The 14,477-nt window shown below is 45.8% G+C and overlaps 1 long non-coding RNA gene across 1 annotated transcript in view; it reads left to right on the forward strand.

Moving 5' to 3' along the window:
• Positions 1-13,088: 13,088 nt before the first annotated feature.
• Positions 13,089-14,477, forward strand: part of LOC116940475 (uncharacterized) — a 136,637-nt gene continuing 135,248 nt past the window's right edge. The window contains exon 1 of the long non-coding RNA XR_012941346.1: positions 13,089-14,350. This is a non-coding gene — a long non-coding RNA (uncharacterized LOC116940475). The remainder of the gene's footprint in view (positions 14,351-14,477) is intronic.

Here is a 14,477-nt window from a genome sequence, read left to right on the forward strand (position 1 = left end):
TTTAAAGCTATATTTAACACTAATTCAGAATGTGGTTGACATTTCGTATGCACGTCCAAATGTATTCAACAAATCGCTTAACGCAGTGCATGGGTGATTTAAAATCTTTAATTAAAACTATAGAGTCCAGTGCCATTATTATGCACTTAGTTGTCATGCAGACTTTTTAATTTCGCATCCTTGGCGGGCAGTCCTTAGTCTATGGTCATATAAAAAAAAAACACTGTTCACCATCTGCATGTTATAAATGATTTGAACGTGTGGTGTCTTTTTTTTTAAACTGCCTATCTTTAATGTGTAAAATGCATGTCTTTGAACAGTGGGCCGATTGGCTCTGTATGCCCTCCTTCGAATAAGATGCATGGTTTCCACAACGAAAGTTTGCACGTGGGGACTGGTGGTGAGTTAACTCGATGAAAAAAATTATTAATTCCAAATCATATATGGACACTGTCCATCTAATAATAACCTTCATTTGTACACATGCACACTGTTAAACCACCGCTGGTGAAAATGACTCACCACATGGTGTCAGTTATGGGTGGTTGTTTGACCATACTTCACCACCGGGCTAGATATTGCTCGCCATTGCGGTGATGTTAACCATGGCAACGAATCAACTTCAATGAACCAGATCCATAGCACAGTACACTCACAACTTCGCCATCTCCCCACAGTTGTATGTTGATACTCATGCTTCAGGATGAGTATATGCGAACGCACATGCTTCATCATCCCCAACATCTTTTATTTCCATCCGTCACTGTCTATTTTTTTTGCTACGCTTGCTTTAATGGTTCACTCATCGACACATTGGCCACGAGGCAGGTAGCGGTCAGGTGGCCTCCAGACGCCGGTTGCTCAGTGTCAACCCGGAATGTGATCAGGGCTGAAACAATCCCTTAGTTCTGTCCAGCACAGGTGGTGTGTACATACAAACACGTCAATGTTTCGTTTTGGAAGTGTTTTTTTCTGCTTATTCTTCTTTCCCAAATCCCCTCAGGTTTGAGAACTAGCCCGAGCTCCCTCTGTCGAGAATTCACAAATGCCTTGTTATATCCCCGACGTAAAAATTCCACAGATTCTCTGTTGAACAAAAGTATTTTTTGTAACATTATTTTCTACGGCTGTGCCGAGGTTGTAGCAGGTTGGTTTTTTTGTGTTTGCAATACAAGTAATGTAATCGCAAATTCGCCACATATTATAAAAGTCCGGCGTTCTGTTTGTCCGTCAACTAAATGATGAGAGCCTTTCAGGAGGCCAGAATCAAAAAGTGATAGAAAGTAGACCCCCACCCCACCAGATGTGGGGGTTAAAAAGTTGATCCAACAGGGTTCCAAAAATTGTCGACCCCCCAAATACAATAGAGTCCAGATTTGTTATTATGTAGGTAGGAGTTAGAGCAAGGCGGCCGCAGGCTGCCGAAATTCTAGTACAGAAAGAGATTCAGAGAATGGATGTTGTTCGTTCATTTTGCAGCAGCGACTAAATTTGACCAACAACGGAGCTGTCCTCTCGCCCTTAGGTTTTGTGCAATTCGACGAGAGCAGAGAGCTCACAAAATTAGAAAATAACACCACTGTGGAATCGCGTACCTGTAACGGCTGTGGAATGTGAAAGGTTGGTGAAATAAAAACGTATTTTGATATGTATAAAGTTATATATGTCAAAAAAGAGACGTTTAAAGTTTGGTTGTAAATCTTCGTGCGATTATGTTTACGTGACCATCGTATTAAACGCGAAGATGAATTGCAAAATTGTGTTGCCTCCAAAGATGACAGTGGTCGTCTTTCTGTTATTCATCTTGTAAACCAAAAGTGGCCAAAGCGTGTGTTACGAAGCAAGAGAGCACACGCATTCACAGACACTCTCATCGTGTGGGTTACAAAGGGGCAGAGCCGGACCTGATAGCTGTACAAAAAGGTGCGCGTAGCGAAAGACGTGTCCTCACGACGCTGATATTTGACACGCCGAAGTTCACGTGAAAATATTTCATTCGCCTTCAATAGTTTCTTCCTTCAATATAAAAAATAAACCTTAACGAACGCTGTTCATCAAAGTTCTGAAGGACGGAAGTCACGTGTGGGTGGCTGGCGAGTTGAGCAGTGCAGCACGATGCGCCTGGCTGCTTTTATTCTTCCCTTAGGACTTGCTGCATCGGGTGCTCATTCCACGTGACCTTGGCAGCGGAGCCCCGGCGTGCACACAGGCAGCGAATGACCCCAGGTCACCTGGCTGGGACAGCATCGGGAGCCCTGCGGTCACTGCGCTCCGCCAGCGCTCACCGGCGACCCAGCGACCGAGCAGCGCAGAGCAGAGAGCCTGCAGCGTCGGTGTCGCGTCGGGGTCACAGGGGTCACAGGCCCGTCCCAGACGCGCGCGCACGGTTGCGGGCGGACCGCGCGCTCAAGACGCGCGGATAATTAGTCGTGACTTTTAATGGTGGACGGCGTACTTAACGTTAAACAATGCAGATGTGTGACATTTTAGGTTTGCTCCGGCCTGGGTAAAAATGACTTCTGCTTGATTTGCTTCAGGCCCATTGCAGGCCTGCGAAGGCGTTGACTGACAGTCGTGTTCAACATCACAAACCGACAGCGGAGTAGTCGTAGAGCTGGTTATTTAGCACAGAATGTGCTAGGCATACGCAGCGGTTGCCAAGTGCCATTGCTGCAGCTGTGTGATTCACAGGATTAGAGGTAAATTCATGGTCACGGGGCCAGCATTGGCTTTTCGCACACTGATTTTGTATATTTTGGGGCTCATACCCATCCATAAAGCGTGTAAATTGCTGAGTGTGTTTGATTCCAAAATGCTTTCGACTTTAGATTCAATGAAGAGTGATAGTCGGTGTTATTTCAAGAAGTGCATATGTGTACACTGTACGCGCATGTAATAATAATAAATGTATAAATTATTGTTGTAATTATATCTTACATATACTCTTTGGGTCTTTCGGTAAAGTCACGTAGATCGAAAAAGTAATAAAATAAAAATCACGACGTTTCGATCGCAACACAAGCAATCGTCTTCAGGTGAAAAAATACAGCAGGCGGACTACTGAGGCAGGAAGACATATAGCGAGAGAGCCGCTGCAGCCAGAGGTGATTATATTTGTCTGAGTTGGGTACAACCCAAGGGTAAGTGGGCGGGGCTAGAGATGGAATTTGCAAGTAAACGTAAGATCGCAGAGCTAGGTATACCTCGGCCATTGTATTGCTAGAGATGAGCATGCCAATCTGTTAATGTGAGCCCACACGGCTACGGAGCTGAAGAAGCCATTGCATTGGTCGAGATCAGAGATGAGCGTGTCAGTGTGAGACGGCTCCCACAGCAGCGGCTGTGTTAATGAGAGACACATTCAGCCGATTAAACAACGAACGCCACGGCCGCATCGAGGAAAAGGGAGCGGCAGCTATGTTAGTGAGACATATCTTGCGTTTGCACTTGTCAAAATGTTTACGTCCACAAAATGACTATTCCCCCCCCCCACCCCTTATGTGGCGATGATGTGGCATAGGGATTCATGGAATTAAAAATAAAACGACCACTACTTCTAACTAACAATGTGTTGAGACATATTGCAGCTGTAGCTCTTGATCACAAGTGCCTTAAGAACGCACGAACGCGTCTCAATTACTTGACGTGGGAATTTAATTGTAGAGATTCATCAGTAGTATTCGTAGTAAATGAGTAGGTATGAAGTGAAGTCGTTGTTTGCTGCATCAATCAATGAGAAATGCCCTGATGATGCGTGTTGTGTGTGCGCGTGTTTTTGTTGTTGTAGTGGTAGTGTCGCGGTTAGCGCACTGCGCTACAAACCTGACGACTTGGGTTCGATTCCCGCTCACGGCCAAACACCAGTGACGATTATCTGAACCGGTCTTGGGCCTCCCCCTAGGACGACTCGGCCTCAATGAGTACCTCATGCGATGTGTAAACATCGCCACTGGGGAGACAAAGGCGGCCGGGCGTGGTGTTGGCCACCCACCCCCTCGTGTGTCGTGCCGGCCTTCATAGGTGCTGCTCGCTAACAGCACTTGCCCCAACAGTCTGTTAAGGCTATACGGGGGATCTTTGTTTTTGCTTGTAGCACCGATCATAAGTGCTACTCGCTAACAGCACTTGCCGCAGTAGTCTGTTAAGGCTATTAGGGGGATCTTTGTCTTTGTTTTGTTTAATTAAATTACGCTACAGCGTGAGGTTTACGTGTAATTTGTGTAACGTCGGTTTCTAATCACCTATAGGGGGCACTGCCCCCATTTGGTCCTGCAATACAGTAAAACAAAATCAGCAGAATAAACTTGCCGCAGTAACTTGCAAGTTGCACTTTCCTCTGATTGCAAAGGGGGGAGATGATGCCACGAATGACTAAAATAACAAGACCAAACTCAGTTGGTGCTTTTGGAGTTCAAGGACAACATGTCTTTGAGTATTATGTCTTCATTTAAACGCCAAACATTTCATTTCTCTTGACTATGTTATAATAATTACTTCAGGAAAATGTCAGGCGATATGGATACAATTGTAACATTGAGAGCTTTTGACAGTTTTTGACATTATTATTCGCAATAGTAGTCAATACTCTTATCGAAATTGTCCAGTTGCTATTCACCCATAATTAATCCTGATTACGTTTCCACTCACGACAACACACATTAACCCGCTCCTTTAGACATCGCCTGCACAACAACAACAACAATGCACGGTCAACAACAACAACAAAACATACATCAGTGTTTGTATTCGTCGATGTACATTTGCATCGTCTCATTCTGGAATGTGCCATGCACGTGAATGGGTGGCAACAAATCGTACAAACATTTATTATAGACAGTCTGCCGTTAAAAGGCACTTCAAAGTAACCTCCCCTTCGATCGAAACTTGATGGTCACAAACTTAATTTCTGTCCCCGTTAGGCCGCGTGGCTTCAATCGCCAATGATTATATTATCTTTCCCCGGACAAGCTCACGCTGCGAGCCAATGGGCTCATCAATCCTCACTCCTAATCTTAGTTGCGAGGATATTAAATGTGAATGAATTCACCATTACGCTATCTTAAATTTTATGGCAACTGATTGCAGTGCTCTGATTACAAAATAGCTAAAATCATTTTACGTCTTGCCGGTCACTCGGTTCGCCCGAGCGAGGTGCTGCATGCAGTCACAGATATATTGAGTTTCTGACCATATTGATTTAAACCTGGCCCGTGTGTTTTTTTTTACGTTGACTAATAACACGGACAGCTTTTGATGGGCGGGTGTGTTTGTGACACACTCGCAGCTGTTTGGGTGGCTACGTGTGTACATATTGACTCGGCTCAATAGACTTGTACCATACCATATACAGCTCTAATCCAATACGGTTTAGGGAGTCAACTCCTCATGCTCAATGGTGCGGTGCGCATGCGTGCGTTATAAAACCGCAGCTCAAACGCTCGCTTGCTCCTGTTGTTTATTGAACGTATGCCTTCTTAAGGAAGAAACAACAATGTGATCACGTGTTACTGTACTTATCGTGACGAACTTTTTTTTTTTACCGGGGCTTTGAAGTTATCGTTTTACCGGACGCTAACGCACCGCGTTGCTCGGTGCAGAGCAGATTAATTGTGCCGCGGTGCAGAGGTTATTGGTTTAAACAGGTGGGACATTGCACGGCCCATATGCCTTTTGTCGAGGTTTTGGAAATATATCTTCATTTAAGCCTCTTTTGTATGTGCACATAACTAAATAAGTTTGGAAGACTTAAAATTCATGGCCATAAACATTACATGACCGGAAAAGTTAAGATAGAGATAGAACAAAAAACATTACTCTTACGACCAGTTTGACCAGCTGCTGTTTGTTTTACATTTGTAATGGTTTGAAAGCAATGCATTTAGCTTCATATTTGTTTTGAAAATTAGATTTACAGTTGAGTGTGCTGACATAAATGCGTGTGACCGTGTAATCACGGTGCTCGTTGAGTCTTCTTCCATCTGCCTTTTCAAGAATCTCGTGAAACGCGTTATTATTCTTTTGGAGCATGCTGGTATCCAGAAGGAGCCACGTGTTCCTCCAGAAGCCGACAAGTCACGCAGTGGATGTAGTCATCGGCTGTCTTGGTTTCTGTCTGACTACCGAGGCTGAAAATTTCAAGCATTTGAAGTGGCATCTGTAACTGGTAAGGCTTGACCCTTGGGTTAGCCCAGCCCGAAAGGATGCCGGGTTCAGTGTCTGTGAAGGTAAGGAAGCGTGGTTGTAACAGGCGTGTGTGTGTACAGTGAGGGAAACAAGTATTTGATCCCCTGCTGATTTTGTACGTTTGCCCACTGACAAAGAAATTATCAGTCTATAATTTTAATGGTATGTTTATTTGAACAGTGAGAGACAGAATGACAACAAAAAAAATCCAGAAAAACGCAGGTCAAAAATGTTATAAATTGATTTGCATTTTAATGAGGGAAATAAGTATTTGACCCCTCTGCAAAAGATGACTTAGTGCTTGGTGGCAAAACCCTTGTTGGCAATCACAGAGGTCAGACGTTTCTTGTAGTTGGCCAACAGGTTTGCACACATCTCAGGAGGGATTTTGTCCCACTCCTCTTTGCAGATCTTCTCCAAGTCATTAAGGTTTTGAGGCTGACGTTTGGCAACTCGAACCTTCAGCTCCCTCCACAGATTTTCTATGGGATTAAGGTCTGGAGACTGGCTAGGCCACTCCAGGACCTTAATGTGCCTCTTCTTGAGCCACTCCTTTGTTGCCTTGGCCGTGTGTTTTGGGTCATTGTCATTCTGGAATACCCATCCACGACCCATTTTCAATGCCCTGGCTGAGGGAAGGAGGTTCTCACCCAAGATTTGACGGTACATGGCCCCGTCCATCGTCCCTTTGATGCAGTGAAGTTGTCCTGTCCCCTTGGCAGAAAAACACCCCCAAAGCATAATGTTTCCACCTCCATGTTTGACGGTGGGGATGGTGTTCTTGGGGTCATAGGCAGCATTCCTCCTCCTCCAAACACGGCGAGTTGAGTTGATGCCAAAGAGCTCCATTTTGGTCTCATCTGACCACAACACTTTCACCTAGTTGTCCTCTGAATCATTCAGATGTTCAATGGCAAACTTCAGACGGGCATGTATATGTGCTTTCTTGAGCAGGGGGACCTTGCTGGTGCTGCAGGATTTCAGTCCTTCATGGCGTAGTGTGTTACCAATTGTTTTCTTGGTGACTATGGTCCCAGCTGCCTTGAGATCATTGACAAGATCCTCCCGTGTAGTTCTGGGCTGATTCCTCACCGTTCTCATGATCATTGCAACTCCACGAGGTGAGATCTTGCATGGAGCCCCAGGCCGAGGGAGATTGACAGTTCTTTTGTGTTTCTTCCATTTGCGAATAATCGCACCAACTGTTGTCACCTTCTCACCAAGCTGCTTGGCAATGGTCTTGTAGCCCATTCCAGCCTTGTGTAGGTCTACCATCTTGTCCCTGACATCCTTGGAGAGCTCTTTGGTCTTGGCCATGGTGGAGAGTTTGGAATCTGATTGATTGATTGTTTCTGTGGACAGGCGTCTTTTATACATGTAACACGCTGAGATTAGGAGCACTTCCTTTAAGAGTGTGCTCCTAATCTCAGCTCGTTACCTGTATAACAGACACGTGGGAGCCAGAAATCTTTCTGATTGAGAGGGGGTTAAATACTTTTTTCACTCATTAAAATGCAAATAAATTTATAACATTTTTGACATGCGTTTTTCTGGATTTTGTTGTTGTTATTCTGTCTCTCACTGTTCGAATAAACCTATCATTAAAATTATAGACTCATCATTTCTTTGTCAGTGAGCAAACGTACAAAATCAGCAGGGGATCAAATACTTTTTTCCCTCACTGTATGTGTGTATAGAGCTGGAGTAGTGGTCCGTGAAAATGATCTCGCTGCTGAATTTGGGTTAGATTCCAGAAATAGGCTAAAGGACTTGAGCTGATCATCTTAATAAAATTTGATCCTTCAAACTCAGAATACTGTCTTATAATACAAAGCCCAAATGAGCCCTGTGCTGCCAAACCAAGCACTTGTGACATGGCCCAGTGCTATTGTGTTTGGATGCTGCTTGTTGCAGAAGTTCCTGAATCGAACCCAGCAGCCGCCCCGCTAAACACCGTGGGTGTGTTAAAAATAAATATGCAGCGTCTGCGCACAAAGTGGATGTTCAGGATCCCGTGATGTCAATTTGAAAATGAGTAAGGCCACTTGTACCAGTGTTGCGGTTCAAATTATAAAAACAAATATTAACAAATTATTCAGTTGAAATAAACCACATGGCAAGATCACTTACTAATGCCAGATTGTATTTCCCTGTGAACAATAGCGCTTTCGTGATAACCTCACGCTATTAGAATGGTACGAATACCAAAGGTACAATATTATTACATGTGTGGTAGCCAGAAAAAAAAACAAGTTCTTGATACAACTCTCACTTACCGCAGTATCTTTTTGTGTAGAGTACTCATCATTAAGGAGCACAACTATGGAGATATTAAATCTGTCTGCAGACACCAGCTGAGCTGACATTAATCAAATCGTCATGATGCCAGTGAGCGAGGGGAGCGCTGAGAGAGCAATGCTTCGTTCTTTTCAGTGATACGCAAATAGCGCGACCTCCCCTCCGCCCCGTAAGGAACACTTTGCTCAAAAACACCAATTATTGCACAATCGCGCAACTGAACTGTTGTTGCGTGAAGACGGCTGACCGATGCCAGGAAACGATCTCTGGATTTTGGATACTTTTTTTTGGAGCAAATGTGTTGATTGTTCTGTCATCGCCATTGAGTTGCCATGCTTGTGGCTCGCGTGAGCTCCGCGCGCTGCTTGTTCCTGCCGGACGATTCCTTTTCGTTATGACACCGACGGGGGGCACGTGAAAAATAGCGCGGCTTATTATTATTATTTTTTACTTTACTGCAGGTGCTAAAGGTTCACCTTGACATTTGTAGACTTGTGCTTGACTAATAAATAAAATTCCTGACAGACCATAAGTCAATGTTTTTAAATGCAAATGCGTGCAGCCATATGCCGGTGAAGGGTTGGCAGGAGACATTAAATTTCGCGGAATTTCCCTTGTTAACTTGAGATGTGCGTAACAAGGCGCTTGCATTGTTCATTGCTGTCCATACATTGTAGAACCATCATTTAGTAAGGGCAGCTTAGTGGCTGTAAGCACAGTGCATTGCACATTGCTCGGCGGTTACAAAAACACATTTATCGTCGCCCATAAAAGTGTACTCCAACTGCAGAGAACACAAGTAGTGTATTTTTTTTATTGTGTCATTACATTAGGCTCTTTCATAAAATCCCATAGTCACTGTGCCTATGGGGAGAAAGACATGCATGGCTACTTGCACACGAGATATGTTATTTACAGCACATTTCTTTGGCTAAAACACATGTTTGCGATGTTATTCGATGCTTGACAAGTTGAATGGGATGGAGCTTAAACTATTCTGGCACAGGTAGATTTAATTAAATATGAAACTTCTGTAATTTGCTGAATACCAACAAGTGCATACTCCCAAGTGGATATGTAATTAAGCAAGGCTAGGTTCTGGAAATTAGTTTTGGTGGATATAACTTATCTTGGGGACTTAAGACATTCTACGATTTAGCACCTTACTCTGCCCATTAACACACGGTGCCACGGAGGCGAGATGTTAACTACCTCGCCTGGTGTGCAGGAGGTCGTGAGTTCTATCCCGACCCTCACGCCTGCTGCATTTTTGGAGTTTGCATGTTCTCCCCGTAGTCGCGTGGATTTTTCTCCTGGTCCTCCGATTTTTCCCTCCACATTTAGAAACATGCGTTGAGAGTATGTGTGTGCTATAAATGTCCACGTGATAAACCACTTCGTTGAGCTATCATTTGTGGTTAGGTTGCTTCTGAAAAAAGAGCTGTATAGCTCAGTGGGCATTACCTGGTAAAATCAAAAGTTCCGTTTTAACAATCTTTGCCATACTTATGCTGCTCTACTGAAACAGTCAGCAATTTCCACCCATAACCTGCTGAGCATGCTCACAACTGGACATTGCCAAGTAAAGCGTACATTTGAAGACTTTATTACATTATTTACCAATTCACTCCCATGTATTCCGTGGTGAGATGACAACCATCATAGGAGTCTATTTCGTTTTGAACTATTACAACTCTGCAAAGCCGTAGCCATGGAGTCAACATTGGGGGGCACCAAATCTTCCAGGGGATCTAGGGGTCGCCCCCCCAGAAAAAATATATAAATTTGAAAACTAATTTCCTGCCTAAAATAAAAATAATATTCACTAACACATGGGATGGACTTTTTATTAATATTTTACAATAATGTCTAATAGTGTATTGTATTATATTGCTCTGTTTTTTTACCTTTTCTTGTTTCATTGTATGTAATGGCAGAGATGATGGATTAATAAAGTACAACCATAACCACAATAATATAAACAGAAATGTATGCATTGTTATATGAAGACAAGTCCAGATATTGTGGCCAAGGTTTTGCAAATTTGATTTTAAGCTTTAGTGACTGCAGGAATTACTCTTACCAGTGGCAATGTATTTACATAGATTAGCAATTTTTAAAAAAATATTGCTTATAGCAATATATTGGGGGGGGGGGACATTTTGAGCACATTTGAATATTGCGACTCTGTTTTGTAAAAAAAAATACACTTTCTGAGCACAGTGGGCCCCATGGCCCAAAATATTCAATGGCCGACAAACAAACAGCACCTTCAAACTTGTAATAGCTGCCAAGCAGCCAGATGGGCCAGCGACCAGGATTGATTCACAGTTACAGCATTTGGAGGTGACCTGTGATGTTAACAAAGGGTGAGGACATCGCAGAGTGCCGGATGGCTATAGCTGGAGCAGTGTGGAGGAAGAGCAGAGAAAGAGAACGAGACATAAGGAGAGAGAATGAAGTCACTGAGCCTTGAATAACAGCATTACAGAGGTAGGCTTTGAGGATAGACAGAGCAAACATTATTTGTGCAGGATGAGCTAGACTACAAACAAGCTAGTGCAAAAACCGGAGAAAAGAACAGTTGTAGGAGCAGTGACGTATTTAGAACTTATTTCGCACCGTACGTAACCAACCGTGCTAATCGGAGGCGTGGGGGAAGGACAACACACTAAACACAAATAGCAGTTCTAAAGAAATTAGTTTTTAATCTCGATGATTTAAGAGTGCACAGCTCCAGTGGCTTCCGAATATCGCAAGGAAGGGCGTTCCAGACGGCCGCGGAAAGGCGATGCAGTGGTGAGGTGCCGTGGTTGGTGTGGCTGCTGGAGTACTATACTCTTTGGTTCTATTCGGTAAAGTCACCAAAAAATCACGACGTTTCGGCCACAACACAAGCGGCCTTCATCGTGATTTTTTGTTGTTTTATTTTTTACCTACGTGACTTTACCGAATAGAACCAAAGAGTATGGATCCTTGCAGTCACGAAAGCTTCAAATCTAGAATTGCTGGAGTTTCTGCTGGAGGACTACTGAGGTACTGCTGGAGGACTACTGAGGTACTGCTGGAGCCTCTCGGAGTATGGCTGGGGCAGCAACTGCTGCCGTGGCTGCTGGAGGAGTGACCGCCACACAGGAGAGGAGTTGGGGAGTCGCTGCCGCCCCCCGCAGTCTCGATGCGGCCTCTCCGCCCTCACCCGTCAGGGGCAGGGAGCTGCCCGGGCAGGAGCGCAGCGGTCGGTGGCGACTGCGGGCGGCTGGGCGCAGCTGCTGCCACTCCGCGTGTGTGTCTGTGTGTGTGTCTGTGTGTGTGTATATCTGTGTGTGTGTCTGTGTGTATGTCTGTGTGTGTGTCTGTGTGTATGTCTGTGTGTGTGTGTCCTTGAAATATCTAGGCAAGGTCCCATCGGTGAGCTCCTCAGGCAGGCAAGGCTGCGTTGGCTGGGTCATGTAGCCCGCATGCCCAGCCACCGCATGCCGAAACAGCTTTTGTTCGGCCGGATCGAGGGGGCTAAACGGGCGCGGCACGGGCTAGCGAAGAGATTGAGTGATGTGGTACAGCAGGACGTGGAGCTGAGTGGACTTGCCGATGACTGGTACCAGCGGTGTCAAGATCGGCCTCTGTGGAGGAGGCTCGTGAAGGACGCTACTGGGCAGTTGGAGGCAGTCGCCCTCCAACAACAACGGAGGGCGGAGGAGCGACGCTCACAACAACGAGCGGAGCGCCGGGTGGCTAAAGCACAGCAGGTTGGCACAGTAGGGGGCACAGGTGGTGCATCAGCCAGTCATCTCAGTCAGTTGACCCGTGGCACCTGGGTCTGCCCCGTGACCTCCTGCCAGCGGGCGTTCGACACTTCACTTGGCCTCAAGGTGCACATGGCCTGGCACAAGCGTCGTGGTGATGCCACCGCCACTTAGTAGCGAATGGCGGCTGTTGTGTCTGTGTGTGTGTCTGTGTGTGTGTGTCTGTGTGTGGGGAGCGGTGGTGTAGCGGTTAGCGCTACGCTGCACTATGAACCTGGCTACCCAGATTCGACTCCCGCTCACGGCCAACACCAAGTGACGATTATTTGAACCGGTCCTGGGCCTCCCATAGGTCGACTCAGCCTCAAATGAATGCCCAGTGCGGTGTGTAAACATCGTCACTGGGGAGACAAAGGCGGCCGGGCGTGATGCTGGTCACCCACCCCCTCGTGTACCGTTCCGGCCTTCATAGGTGCTCGCTAACAGCACTTGCCCCTACAGTCTGTTAAGGCTATACGGGGGATCTTTGTGTCTGTGTGTGTGGGGGGGGGGGTGGCGAGGGGAGCTGCCTGGCGAACGGCGAGAGCGACCGACCGGCCCTTTGCCGCTCCACCTCGCAGCTGGGAAGCCGTGGGGGTTCGCCCACCGGTGTGTGAGGGTCGCAGGCAAGCGTCGTGTGTGTCCCAGTGAAAGTTGATGCTGGCTGTGCGCAACAATGTTGCCGGGGCAATGTTGCGGGTAAACGCCCTGGGCAAGGGGGATTGATAGGGTTGTGCAAGTCCTGCAAACATCACCACCACCATTACCACCACCACCAAACCGACTCAGCGGCAGGGAGACCAAGTCACCCCCATCGTGAGTGAATGTCGGCAGAGGGGACCCGCAGGGCGGTGCAGAGCAGAGGAATGGCTCATTTTGAGTCGTGGACTTAATTCGTGAACGCGAGAGACATTGTTGCATGTGACGTTTACAGTTTCAAGTCAATATCACATTGTGTACACAAAGGTTGTTAATTTGATTTTGCTACTCTTTGGTTTTTTCGGTAAAGTCACGTATAAATAAGAAATAATAAAATAACATAATAGCGTACGACGTTTCGGTTGCAACACAAGCAGCCATCATCAGGTACAGAAGAGCTAAATTTGGTAGAGAGGGGAAACACATAACCTCAGATGTATATACAGACACCCAAGTAGGGGGAACTAACACAGATACAACAGGGGACACAAAGAGAGAATCATACCAGACAAACAGGGTTTAGCTAAAACATTTTTGGAATAACGTGATCAACCGGACTATGCGTTAATTGTGTTTTGACCGACCGTCTGTGTTGCTTTACATGGTTCCAAAAATTTTGCTAAACCCTGTTTGTCTGGTATGCTTCTCTCTCTGTGTCCCCTGTTGTAACTGTGTCGTTCCCCCTACTTGGGTGTCTGTATATACATCTGAGGTTATGTGTTTCCCCTCTCTCCCAAATTTAGCTCTTCTGTACCTGATGGTGGCTGCTTGTGTTGCAACTGAAACGTCGTACGCTATTATGTTATTTTATTATTTCTTATTTATACGTGACTTTACCGAAAAAACAAATAGTAATTCCTGCAGTCACGAAAGCTTCAAATCAAGTATGATTTTGCTACATTTTCGAATTTAAAGTCTAACACGTCCGTGTGTGTGTTAAGCGTCCCACGCACGGCCAATGACGATTATCTGAACCGGTCCTGGATCTCCCCTAGGTCGATTCGGTCTCAAACGAGCACCTGGTGCGATCTGTTGATCATCGCCACTTGGGAGACAAAGGCGGCCGGGCGTGTTGGTGCTGGCAACCCACCCCGTCGTGTGCCGTGCCGGCCTTCACAGGCGCTGCTACTCGCTAACAGTGCTTGCTACAGTCTGTTACAGGCTACATGGAACCGCGACTCAAGGGGGCTAGTCTAACTCTTAAGTGGAACGTTAGGCTCCCCCATCACGAATAATATGAATAAATACTTTTAAATCTCACGCAGATAAAGCGTTAACACGTTTTTTTTTCATGAGCAAGTGGTTAATTGCAACGGCTTGGTGGAAAAGAGATCGCGCACGCGAGGGAATTCAAAAGTGGAGAGAGAAGCGTTGTGACCTGCAGTGTGGTGAGTGGATGGGTGAGTGTGAGTGGGTGGGTGAGTGTGTTGTTGTGACCTGCAGTGTGGTGAGTGTGGGTGGGTGAGTGTGTTGTTGTGACCTGCAGTGTGGTGAGTGTGAGTGGGTGAGTGTGTT

This window comes from Petromyzon marinus, chromosome 9 (genome assembly GCF_048934315.1).
Source record: "Petromyzon marinus isolate PM22_M1 ecotype Great Lakes invasive population chromosome 9, UKy_Petmar_22M1.pri1.0, whole genome shotgun sequence".
NCBI lineage: Eukaryota > Metazoa > Chordata > Hyperoartia > Petromyzontiformes > Petromyzontidae > Petromyzon > Petromyzon marinus.